Consider the following 11,761-nt stretch of genomic DNA (forward strand, 5'->3'; position numbering starts at 1 on the left):
GAGGCAGATTCTTTAACCAGCTGTTTTGGGCTGGGGATTAAACCCATACCGCCACAACAATCCGAGTTATTGCAGTCAGATTCTTAATCCTCGGTGCCACAGCAGGAACTCCAGAAGAGGCTTTTCAAAGCAATGTATATACACAGAAACCATAAAGAAAAAAAAAATAATGAATTTGACTACACCAAAATGTAAAACTTTAAAAATTAAAAAAGAAAGCAACAGATTGGATAAACATACTATCAACCTATACCAGAGAAGGGATTAATTTATGCAGAATAAATAAGCTGTAGCTCAGAATACTTTATATATATATAGAATATATATATAGAGAGAATATGTATATATAGAATATATATATAGAATATGTATAGAGAGAATACATATAGAATATATATAGAATATATATATGTACACATACACACACATATATATAATATCAATAGATGTTCTTCTTAATTTATAATTGGAAGAAAGGTTATTTCCCCAAATGGATACAGAACAAAATTTTTTAAGTCATTCAAAATTCTCTTTTTTTTTTTTAACTTTTTTTTTTTTTTTTTTTCTTTCTGCCTTTTCTAGGGCCGCACCCACGGCATATGGAGGTTTCCAGGCTAGGGGTTGAATCAGAGCTATAGCTGCCAACCTACGCCAGAGCCACAGCAATGCGGGATTCAAGCCATGTCTTCAACCTACACCACAGTTCATGGCAACGCCAGATCCTTAACCCCTGAGCAAGGCCAGGGATCGAACCCGCAACCTCATGGTTCTTAGTCGGATTCATTAACCACTGAGCCACGATGGGCTCTTTTTTTTTGTTTTTGTTTTTGTTTTGTTTTGTTTTGTTTTTTGTCTTTTTGCCTTTTCTAGTCAAAATTCTTAAAATGCTTAAAGATAATATTATAATAGCACTGGTGCTTTCTGGGAATTTTTTTTATTTTAAGGGATGTACCTGCAGCATATGGAGGTTCCCAGGACGGGTCAAACTGAAGCCTCAGCCACCAGCCTATGCCACAGCCATAGCAATGAAGATCTGAGCTGCATCTCTGATCTACTTCGCATCTCTCAGCAACGCAGGATCCTTAACCCACTGAGTAAGGCCAGGGATTAAACACTCATCCTCATGGATGTTAGCCATGGGTTTTTTGTTTGTTTGTTTTTTGCTTTTTAAATTCTTTTTATGGCTTTAACCCTAAGCATATGGAAGTTCCCAGGATAGGGGTTGAGTCAGAACTACAGCTGCCAGCCTACGCCACAGCAATGTAGGATCTGAGCCACATCCATAACCTACACTACACCTCAGGACAACGCCAGATGCCTGGCCCACTGAGCCAGGCCAGGGATCAAACCTGCATCTTCATTGATACTAGTCGGATTTGTTTCCACTGTGCCACAAGAACTCAAACTAGTCGTGTTCTTAACCCACAGAGCCACAATGGGAACTCCCACACTCTAGAAACATATATATCGATGTAGATAGTTTCTTTTATAAATTAATTTTTAAAGTATAGTTGATTTACAATGTTGTGCCAATTTCTACTGCATATATATATCTACATTTTTTCTCATACTATCTTCCATCATATTCTATATATATCTACATTTTTTTCTCATACTATCTTCCATCATTTTCTATCCCCAAACGTTGGATACAGTTCCCTGTGCTGTACAGTAGGACCTCATTGTTTATCCATTCTAAATGTAATAGTTTGCATCTACCAATCCCAAACTCCTCATCCATCCCACTCCCTCCACCTGCCCCTTTGACAGTTACAAGTCCATTCTCCATGTCTGTGAGTCTGTTTCTTTTCTGTAGATAGGTTCATTTGTGCCATATTTTAGATTCCACATTTAAGTGATACCATGTGGCATTTCTCTTTCTCTTTCTGACTTATTTCACTTAGTATGAGAATGTCTAGTTGCATCCATGTTGCTGAAAATGGCATGGTTTTGTTCTTTTTTGTGGCTGAGTAGTATTCTATTGTTTATATATACCACTTCTTCTTAATCTATTCATCTGTCAGTGGACATTTAGGTTGTTGCCATGTCTTGGCTATTGTAAATTGTGCTGCAATAAACATAGGGGTGCATGTATCCTTTTGAATGAAAGTTTTGTCTGGATATATACCCAGGAATGGGATTGATGGGTCATATGTTAGTTCTATATTTAGTTTTCTGAGGAACCTCCATACTGTTCTCCATAGCGGTTGTACCAATTTACATTCCCACCAACAGTGTAGGAGTGTTCCCTTTTCTCCACACCCTCTCCAGCATTTGTAATTTGTGGACTTATTAATGATGGCCATTCTGACCAGTGTGAGGTGGTACCTCATTGTAGTTTTTATTTGAATTTCTTTAATGATTATTATTATTTTTTTGTCTTTGTCTTTTTAGGGCCACACCCGCGGCATATGGAGGTTCCCATGCTAGGGGTCTAATTGGAGATGAAGCTGCCAGCCTACGTCAGAGCCACAGCAATGCCAGATCTGAGCCATATCTTCGATCTACACCACAGCTCACAGCAACGCCGTATCCTCAACCCACTGAGCAAGGCCAGGGACTAAACCCATAACTTCATGGTTCCTAGTTGGATTCGTTTCTGCTGCGCCATGATGGGAATTCCTCCAATGACTATTGATGTTGAGTATTTTTATATGTGCCTGCTGGCCATCCCTATGTCTTCTTTGGAGAAATGTCTATTTAGGTCTTTTGCCCATTTTTTGTTCGGGCTGTTTGGGTTTTTTTGCTGTTGAGTTGTATGAGCTGCTTGTATATTTTAGAGATTAAGCCCTCGTTAGTTATATCGTTTGCAACTACTTTCTCCCATTCCATAGGTTACCTTTTGTTTTGTTTTGTTTTAATGGTTTCCTTTGCTTTATGAAAGCTTGTAAGTTTGCTTAGGACACATTTGTTTATTTTTGTTTTTATTTCTGTTGTTATGGGAGACTGACCTAAGAAAACGTTTGTATAGTTGATGTCAGAGAATGTTTTGCCTATGTTCTCTTCTAGGAGTTTGATGGTGTCTTCTCTTACATTTAAGTCTTTAAGCCATTTTGAATTTATTTATGTGCATGGTGTGAGAGTGTGTTCTAGTTCCTTTGATTTACCTGCAACCATCCAGTTTTCCCAGCACCACTTACTGAAGAGACTGGCTTTTTCCCCCATTTTATATTCTTGCCTCCTTTGTTGAAGTTTTTTTTTTTTTTCTTTTTCTTTTTTATTTTATTTTATTTTATTTTTTGTCTTTTTGCCATTTTTTGGGCCGCTCCTGTGGCATATGTAGGTTCCCAGGCTAGGGGTCGAATCGGAGCTGTAGCCTCTGGCCTACGCCACAGCCACAGCAATGTAGGATCTGAGCTGCGTCTGCGACCTACACCACAGCTCATGGCCATGCCGGATCGTTAACCCACTGAGCAAGGGCAGGGATCGAACCCGCAACCTCAGGGTTCTTAGTCGGACTCGTTAACCACTGTGCCATGACAGGAACTCCCCTTTGTTGAAGATTAATTGACCATGGGTGTCTACTGAGTTCTCTATTCTGTTCCATTGGTCTGTAGGTCTGTTTTGGTACCAGTATCACACTGTCTTGATTACTGTGACTCTGTAATATTGCCTGAAGTCTGGGAGAGTTTTATGCCTCCTGCTTGGTTTTTGTTCTTCAGGATTGCTTTGGCAATTCTGGGTCTTTTGTGATTCCATATGAATTTTTGGATTGTTTGTTCTAGTTCTGTGAAAAATATCATGGATAATTTGATAGGGATTGCATTGAATCTGTAGATGGCCTTGGGTAGTATGGCCATTTTTACAATATTAATTTTCCCAACCCAGGAACATGGAATATCTTTCCATTTCTTTGAATCCTCTTTAATTTCCTTGATTAATGTTTTATGGTTCTCAGCATATAAGTCTTTCATCTCCTTTGTCAGATTTATTCCCAGGTATTTGATTTTTTTGGGTGTGATTTTAAAAGGTATTGTATTTTTGTATTCCTTTTCTAATATTTCATTGTTAGTATACAGAAATGTGACTGATTTCTGAATATTAATCTTATGTCCTGCTACTTTGTTGAATTCTTTGATAAGTTTGAGTAGTTTTTTTGCGGAGTCGTTAGGGTTTTTTATATATACTATCATGTCATCTGCATAGAGTGACAATTTTACCTCTTCTCTTCCAATTTAGATATCTTTTAATTCTTTTGTTTGTCTGAAAGTCCTTGCTGTGGCTAGTTCTTCCAGTGCTATGTTGAATAAAAGTATTGAGAGAGGGCATCCTTGTCTTGTTCTGTATTTTAGCAGGAAAGCTTTCAGATTTTCTCAGTTGAGTATTATCCTGGCTGTGGGTTTTTATTGTGTTGAGATATGGGTAGTATTTTGGCTGCGAGTTTTATTCTGTTGAGATATGTTCCGTCTGTATCCACTTTTGTAAGATGAATGGATGTTGGATTTTGTCAAATGCTTTTCTGCATCTATTGAGACAATGGTGTGTTTTTTGACTTTTCTTTTGTTAATGTGGTGTATGATGCTGATTGATTTGAGTGTGTTGAACCATCTTTGTGAACTTGGGATGAATCCCATTTGTAGGTGTATGATCTTTTTGATGTGTTGTTAGATTTGGTTGGCTAAAATTTCGTTGAGAATTTTTGAACCTCTATTCATCAAAGATACTGGCCTATAATTTCTTTTTGGTAGTAATTTTGTCTTGTTTTGGTTTTAGGGTGATGGCGGCTTCATAGAATGTCTTTGGGAGTGTTCCGTCTTCAATTTCTTGGAAAAGTTTAAGAAGGATTGGTATAACTTCTTCATATGTACAAAACAATTCCCCTGTGAAGCCATCTGGGAGTCTTGTTTGTAGGGAGCGTTTTTATTCTATATTTAATTTAATTTCTAGTGATCAGTCTGTTCAATTGATCTGTTTCTTCTTGACTCAGTTTTCATGGGCTTCATGTTTCTAGAAAGTTGTCAGTTTCTTCTAGGTTGCCAAATTTGTTGGCATGTAATTGTTCATGGTATTCTCTCTCGCTCTCTCTATTTTTATTTTTTATTTTTTTTTTGTATTTCTGCAATACCTGTTGAGATTTCTCCTTTTCCTTTCTTTCTTTCCCTCTTCTTTCCTTCCTTCCTTCCTTCCTTCCTTTCTTCCTTCTTTTCTTTCTTTCTTTCTTTCTTTCTTTCTTTCTTTCTTTCTTTCTTTCTTTCTTTTTCTTTCTTTCTTTCTTTCTTTCTTTCTTCCTTTCTTTCTTTCTTTCTGCCTTTCTACCTTTCTCTCTTTCTTTTTTCTTTTTTTTTTGTTTTTTTTTTTTTTGTCCTTTTAGGGCTGCACTTGTGGCATATGTGGATTCCCAATCAGAGCTGTAGCCCCCAGCCTACACCACAGCCACAGCAATGCCAGATCCGAGCCATGTCTGTGACTTACGCCACAGCTCATGGTAATGCCAGATCCTTAGCCCACTGAGTGAGGCCAGGGATCAAACCCACAACCTCATGGTTCCTAGTCGGATTTGTTTCCACTGTGCTACTACGGGAACTCCTCCTTTTTATTTCTTATTTTGTTTATTTGAGTTCTCTCTTCTTGGTGAGTCTGGCCAGAGTTTTGTCAATTTTGTTGACCCTTTCAGAGAACCAGTTCTTGGTTTTATTAATTTTTTTCTATTATTTTTTGTCTTTTGTCTTTTTTGTTGTTGTTTTTTTTTGTTGTTGTTGTTGCTATTTCTTGGGCCGCTCCCGCGGCATATGGAGGTTCCCAGGCTAGGGGTTGAAGCGGAGCTGTAGCCACCGGCCTACGCCAAAGCCACAGCAACTCAGGATCCGAGCCGAGTCTGCAACTTACACCACAGTTCACGGCAACGCCAGATCGTTAACCCACTGAGCAAGGGCAGGGACCGAACCCGCAACCTCATGGTTCCTAGTCGGATTCGTTAACCACTGCGCCACGACGGGAACTCCTCTATTATTTTTTGAATCTGTATTGATTTCCTCTCTGACTTTTATGATTGCATTACTTCTACTGACTAACTTTTGTTTGTTCTTCTTTTTCTAATTCTTTTAAGTGGTAGATTAGTTTGTTGACTTGAGACTTTTCTTTTCTTTTTTTTTTTTTTTTTTTGAGGAAGGCCTGTATCACTTTGATCTTCCCTCTAAGCACTATTTTTGTGGCATCCCATAGACTTTATATGGTTGTGTTTTCATTGTTGTTTGTCTCAAGGTGTTTTTTAATTTCCCCATTGACCCATAGGTTTTTAATTAGCATATTGTTTAGTCTCCATGTAGTTAGGTTTTTCTCTTTTTTTCCCCTGTGGTTGATTTCTAGTTTCATCCCATTGTGGTCAGAGAAGATGCTTGAAATAATTTCTATTCTCTTAAATTTGTTGAAGTTAGTTTAGTGCCCCAGTATGTAGTCAGTCCTTGAAAACATTCCATGTGCACTTGAAAAGAATGTATAGTCTGATTTTTTTGGATGTAATGTCCTGAAAATGTCAATTAAATCTAACTTTTCTGTTGTGTCATTTAGGATCTCTGTTGCCTTATTGATTTTCTGTCTAGATCTATCCATTGATATGAGTAGGGTGGTAAAGTCTCCCATTATTGTATTCCCATCTATTTCTGCTTTTATATCTGTTAGTATTTATTGTATGTATTTGGGTCCTCCTATGTTAGGGGCATATATATTGACAATTGTAACATCCTCTTCTAAATAATTAAACAGTGCCCTTTTTTATCTTTCATTATGGCCTTTGTTTGTTTGTTTTTGGCTTTTTAGGGCTGCACCCTCAGCACATGAATATTCCCAGGCTAGGGGTCTAATCGGAGCTATAGCTGCTGGCCTATGATGCCACAGCCACAGCAACATGGAATCCAAGCCACGTCTGCAACCTACACCACAGCTCATGGCAATGCCGGATCCTTAACCCACTGAGCAAGACCAGGGATCAAACTGGCAACCTGATGGTTTTTAGTCAGATTTGTTTCTGCTGTGCTATGATGGGAACTCCTTTATGGCCTTTATTTTATTTTATTTTGTCTTTTTTTTTTTTTTTTAAGTCTTTTTAGGGCTGCACCCATGGCATATGGAGATTCCCAGGCTAGAGGTTTAATTGGAGCTGTAGTTGCCAGCCTGCGCCACAGCCACAGTAATACCAGATCTGAACCGAGTCTGTGAGCTACACCATAGCTCACAGTAATGCCGGATCCTTGACCCACTGAGTGAGGCCAGGGATCGAAACCGCAACCTCATGGTTCCTAGTCAGATTTGTTTCCCCTGTGTGATGATGGGAACTCCTGGCCTTTATTTTAAAGTCTATTTTTTCTGATATGAGTATTGCAACTCATGCTTTTATGTCATTTTCATTCGAATGAAGTATCTTTTTCCATCCCCTCACTTTCAATTTATATGTGTGCTAAGTTGAGTCTCTTGTAGGCAGGATATTCTAGATTCTTGGGTTTTTTATCCAGTCTACCACTCTGTTTTTTGATTGGAGTATTCATTCCATTGACACTTAAGATAATTATTGATAAACGTGTATTTATTGCTATTTTAAACCTTGTTTTACAGTTGATTCTGTGTTTCTCCTTTGTTCCTTATTTTGTTTGGATGACTTCCTTTTATGCTTGTGTCCCTTGTTTAGTTTTTGTGAATGTATTGTTTGGTTTTTGACTTGTGGTTGCTCTGTTTTTCAAGCATGTAAATGCCTTCCTATATGTGCTTGCTTTAGCCTCATAGTCATATAGGCTCAAAAAAAGAGTCAATTTTCATACTCTACTTCCCCACAGTTTATGATTTTGATGTCCTTTTTTACATGTCGTGTTTATCTTGTTCCTCATTATTGTCACTATCACAAGTAGGTTTTTTTCATTTCTATTTTTTTTTTTTTTTTGGTCTTTTTGCCATTTCTTGGGCCACTCCCGCAGCATATGGAGCTTCCCAGGCTAGGGGTCGAATCGGAGCTGTAGCCGCCAGCCTATGCCAGAGCCACAGCAACGTGGGATCCAAGCCGCATCTGCAACCTACACCACAGCTTACGGCAACGCCCGATCCTTAACCCACTGAGCAAGGCCAGGGATCAAACCCACAACCTCTTGATTCCTCATCGGTTTCATTAACCACTGAGCCATGAGGGGAACTCCTTCTTTTTGTTTTTGGTTTATATATTTGCTTATTTAAGTGATTACTTTCCAGTTATAATTCCCTCCATCCTGTCTCTTCTTACTTCTTTCCTATTTAGAGGAGATCTTTCAGCATTTCTTTTAGAAAGGGTTTAGTACTTCCATATTATTTTAGTTTTTGTTTGTTGGATAAATTCTTTATTACTCTTATTTCAAATGATAATCTTGCTGGATAGAGAATTCTAGGATGCAAATTTTTCCCATTTAGAATTTTGAATATATCTTGACATTTTCTTCTGTCATGTAGTGTTTCTGCAGACAAATCAGCTGATAGCTTTATGGCAGTCCTCTTATAAATTTATTCTTTGTTTGTCTCTTGCTGCATTTAGAATCCTCTCCCTATCTTTAACCTTTGCCATTTTTATTATAATATGTCTTGGGTCTGTTTGGGTTCAGCTTCTTTGGGGCCCTCTGTGTTTCCTGTATCTTGATAACTATTTCCTTTAGACTTGGGAATTTTTCAGCCACAGTTTCTTCCAATATATTTTCAACCCCCTATTCCTTTTTCTCCTTCTGGAATCCATTACATGTAGATTGGCCTGCTTTATATTATTCTATAGATCTTTTATATTACCTTGATTTTTTTAAAATTTGTTTATCTGTCTGCTACCCTGATTGGGAGATTTCCATTATTCTGTCTTCCCAGTCACTTATTCCTTCCTCTACACTATTCATTCTGCTGTTCAGTGCCTTTAACTCAGCTTGCATCTCTGCAAAAGAATTTTCTAATTTTCTTGGCTCCTCCTTATAATTTCTAGTTCTTTTCTAAAGTAATCTGCATTACTGTTGATATCCATTTTCATTACTTCCTTTTTAAAAATTCTTTTTAGGGCCATGTCTGTGAAATATGGAAGAACCCTGGCTAGAGGTTGAATCACAGCCTCAGCTTCCAGCCTATGCCATAGCCATGGCAATGCCAGATCCAAGCTGCATCTGCAACCTATGCTGCAGCTTGAAGCAAGGCCAGATCCTTAACCTGCTGAGTGAGGCTAGGGATCAAACCCGTATCCTCATGGATATTTGTCAGATTCTTAACCTGCTGAGCCACAACGGGAACTCCTCATTATCTCCTTTTCGAATTCAGTGTTTGTTTGACTGCAGTGGTCTATTTCATGGTTTGTTTTTTCAGGGAAATTCTCCTATTCTTTTAACTGATATTGGTTCCTGAACCTCTTCATTTTAATTATATTTTTCTTATCCTATGAGTTGAGGGAAAACAGTTATCTACTGTAGTCTTGGAGGGTTATTTATATGAGAGAGTGCCTATGGGGATATATATAAAATTGGTGTGAGGGCTGCTTTGGTTTGGATGCTTGCTGTCTCTTCCCTCAGTGTGTTCAGGCCATTATCTCCTTGTTGGAGTGTATGCCAGCATATGACCTGCAAGTGCTTCCAGGGAGGTGAGGGGAAATGAGTTCCACCTATAGGCAGCACTCAGTTGCCAGGCCCTTGGCAGTGGTGAGGACCTGTGGGGAAGTGAGGGTGCAGGCTGCTCCTGATTGCAGGGCCTTGGGCAGTGGCACTGACCCTCAGGGGCGTAGGGGCAGTGTTCAGATCCTTTAGCAGTGGCAACAGCAGGGCGCATGCATTCACAGGGAGGGTCAGGGCAATCAGTGGCACTCAGTTGCAGGGCCCTCTTTGGCAACTTTTGCGGTGACTAGTGCCATGGGTGGTGCCTGTTTAGGGGACATGATGTGGTGGTGGGCCATGCCCACCTCAGGAGTCGAAGATGACTGCACAGGTTTGCACCCACCCCTGTAACCCATGCAAGAGGTGCCCTGCCACTTAAAAGCCCGCATGTGCACAGAAAAAGATGTTCCTATGGTGGTCCTGCCCTTCCTATTTCACTCTCCCAAACAATGGTGCCTTGTTTTTCCTATGAGACCAGGCCTCCTCCTGCACTCACTGAGCTGTGACACTCTGCCTTCCCAGCCCCTCAGGCTGTTTCTGCACAGCCAACCCTAGAACTGACCTCTGAAGGCTGAGTCTCAGTGCCCACCCTTGACCTGAGTGTCTTAGGTGTGGTATCCTGGGCAGTGGTTCCTATTGTCTTTGCAGCTCTGTCTTTCCTTTGTCCTCCTCAGTTTGGATTTCTGCTTTTATTCCAGGTTTTGAGGCTCCCCTTCTGTCCTGGCTGATCTCCCCGTCAGTTAGGTGGCCTCCCAGGGTGCGGATTCTTTTCCTTTTTCACAACTCCCTCTCAGGAGTGCCGGTCCTGTTCTGATCCCCTTTTCCCTCTCTTCCCTCTCTGTCTCTTTTTTCTACCCAGTTATGTGGAGGGTTTCTTGCCCTTTTTGGATGTCTGGGGTCTTCTGCCCACATTCAGTAGATGTTCTGTGTGAATCATTCTACATGTACATGGGTTTTTTTTTTTTTTTTGATGTGTTTTTGATCCCACCTCTAATATTTAGTTTCTGATGGGTGACATTTCACATAGTGGGGGAAGAGTGGCCTATTCAATAACATGTTAGAAATTGGGGAGTTCCTGTCGTGGCTCAGTGGTTAATGAATCTGACTAGGAACCATGAGGTTGTGGGTTCGATCCCTGACCTTGCTCAGTGGGTTAAGGATCTGGCATTGCTGTGAGCTGTGGTGTAGGTCACAGACGCGGCTTGGATCTGGTGTTGCTGTGGCTCTGGCGTAGGCCGGCGGCTATAGCTCTATGGCTCTGATTAGACCCCTAGCCTGGGAACCTCCATATGCCATGGGAGCAGCCCCAGAAAAGGCAAAAAAAAAAAAAAAAAAAAAAAAGAAATTGATAAACTCTACCACACAACATAAACAAAATTTAAGATGAGATAAAGATTTAAAGATTAGAAAGAAGAAATATGAAGTAATAAGAGTTCCAGCTGTGCTACAGTGATTTAAGAATCTGACTGCAGTGGCTTAGGTTGTGGTGGAGGCATAGATTTGATTCCCAGCCTGGCACAGTGGCTTAAATGATGTGTTTCTGAAGTTGCAGTGTAGGTTGTAGCTGCAGCTTGAATTCAGTCCCTGGCCTGGGAACTTCCATATACTACAGATGCAGCCAATAAAAAGAAAAAGAATATGAACACAATAGGTTTGAATGAGCTTACAAAAATATGTTACCAGATAATATATCTTGAAAGACACCATAAGACAAAATTTTTCTTTTTGTCTTTTTAGGGCCGCATTGCTGTGAGCTGTGATATAGGTTGCAGATGTGGCTTGGATCCTGCATTGCTGTGGCTCTGGTATAGGTTGGTAGCTATAGCTCCCATTCGACCCCTAGCCTGGGAACCTCCATATGCTGCAGGAGTGGCCCAAGAAATGGCCAAAAAAAAGACAAAAAAAAAATTTTTATGGGAGTTCTTATTGTGGCTCAGCTGCTTAAGAACCCAGTATAGTCTCTGTGAGGATGCAGGTGGGATCCCTGGCCTCTCTCAGTAGGTTAAGGATCTGGTGTTGATGCAAGCTACAGAGTAGGTTGCAGATGCAGCTCAGATCCAACATTGCTGTGGCTGTGGCATAGATCTCAGGTGCAACTTCAATTTGACCCTTAGCATGGGAACTTCCATATGTTGCAGGTGTAGCTATAAAATGGGGGGGGAGTTTTTATATCAGTTATAAGTTAAATAAAA

The 11,761-nt window shown here is 40.0% G+C and overlaps 1 long non-coding RNA gene across 1 annotated transcript; it reads left to right on the forward strand.

Annotated features, from left to right (window-relative positions):
- The first annotated feature begins 536 nt into the window (after nucleotides 1-536).
- On the forward strand, nucleotides 537-6,721 carry LOC146395766 (uncharacterized). Its single transcript, XR_014830581.1, has 2 exons — nucleotides 537-1,206; nucleotides 2,418-6,721. It is a non-coding gene; the product is annotated as an uncharacterized LOC146395766 (long non-coding RNA).
- The last annotated feature ends 5,040 nt before the right edge of the window (nucleotides 6,722-11,761 follow it).

Source organism: Sus scrofa, chromosome 15, assembly GCF_054392235.1.
Source record: "Sus scrofa isolate SSC_HxYL_T2T_F1_AM1 chromosome 15, Sscrofa_HxYL_maternal_Yorkshire_Landrace_v2.0, whole genome shotgun sequence".
Taxonomy (NCBI): Eukaryota; Metazoa; Chordata; class Mammalia; order Artiodactyla; family Suidae; genus Sus; species Sus scrofa.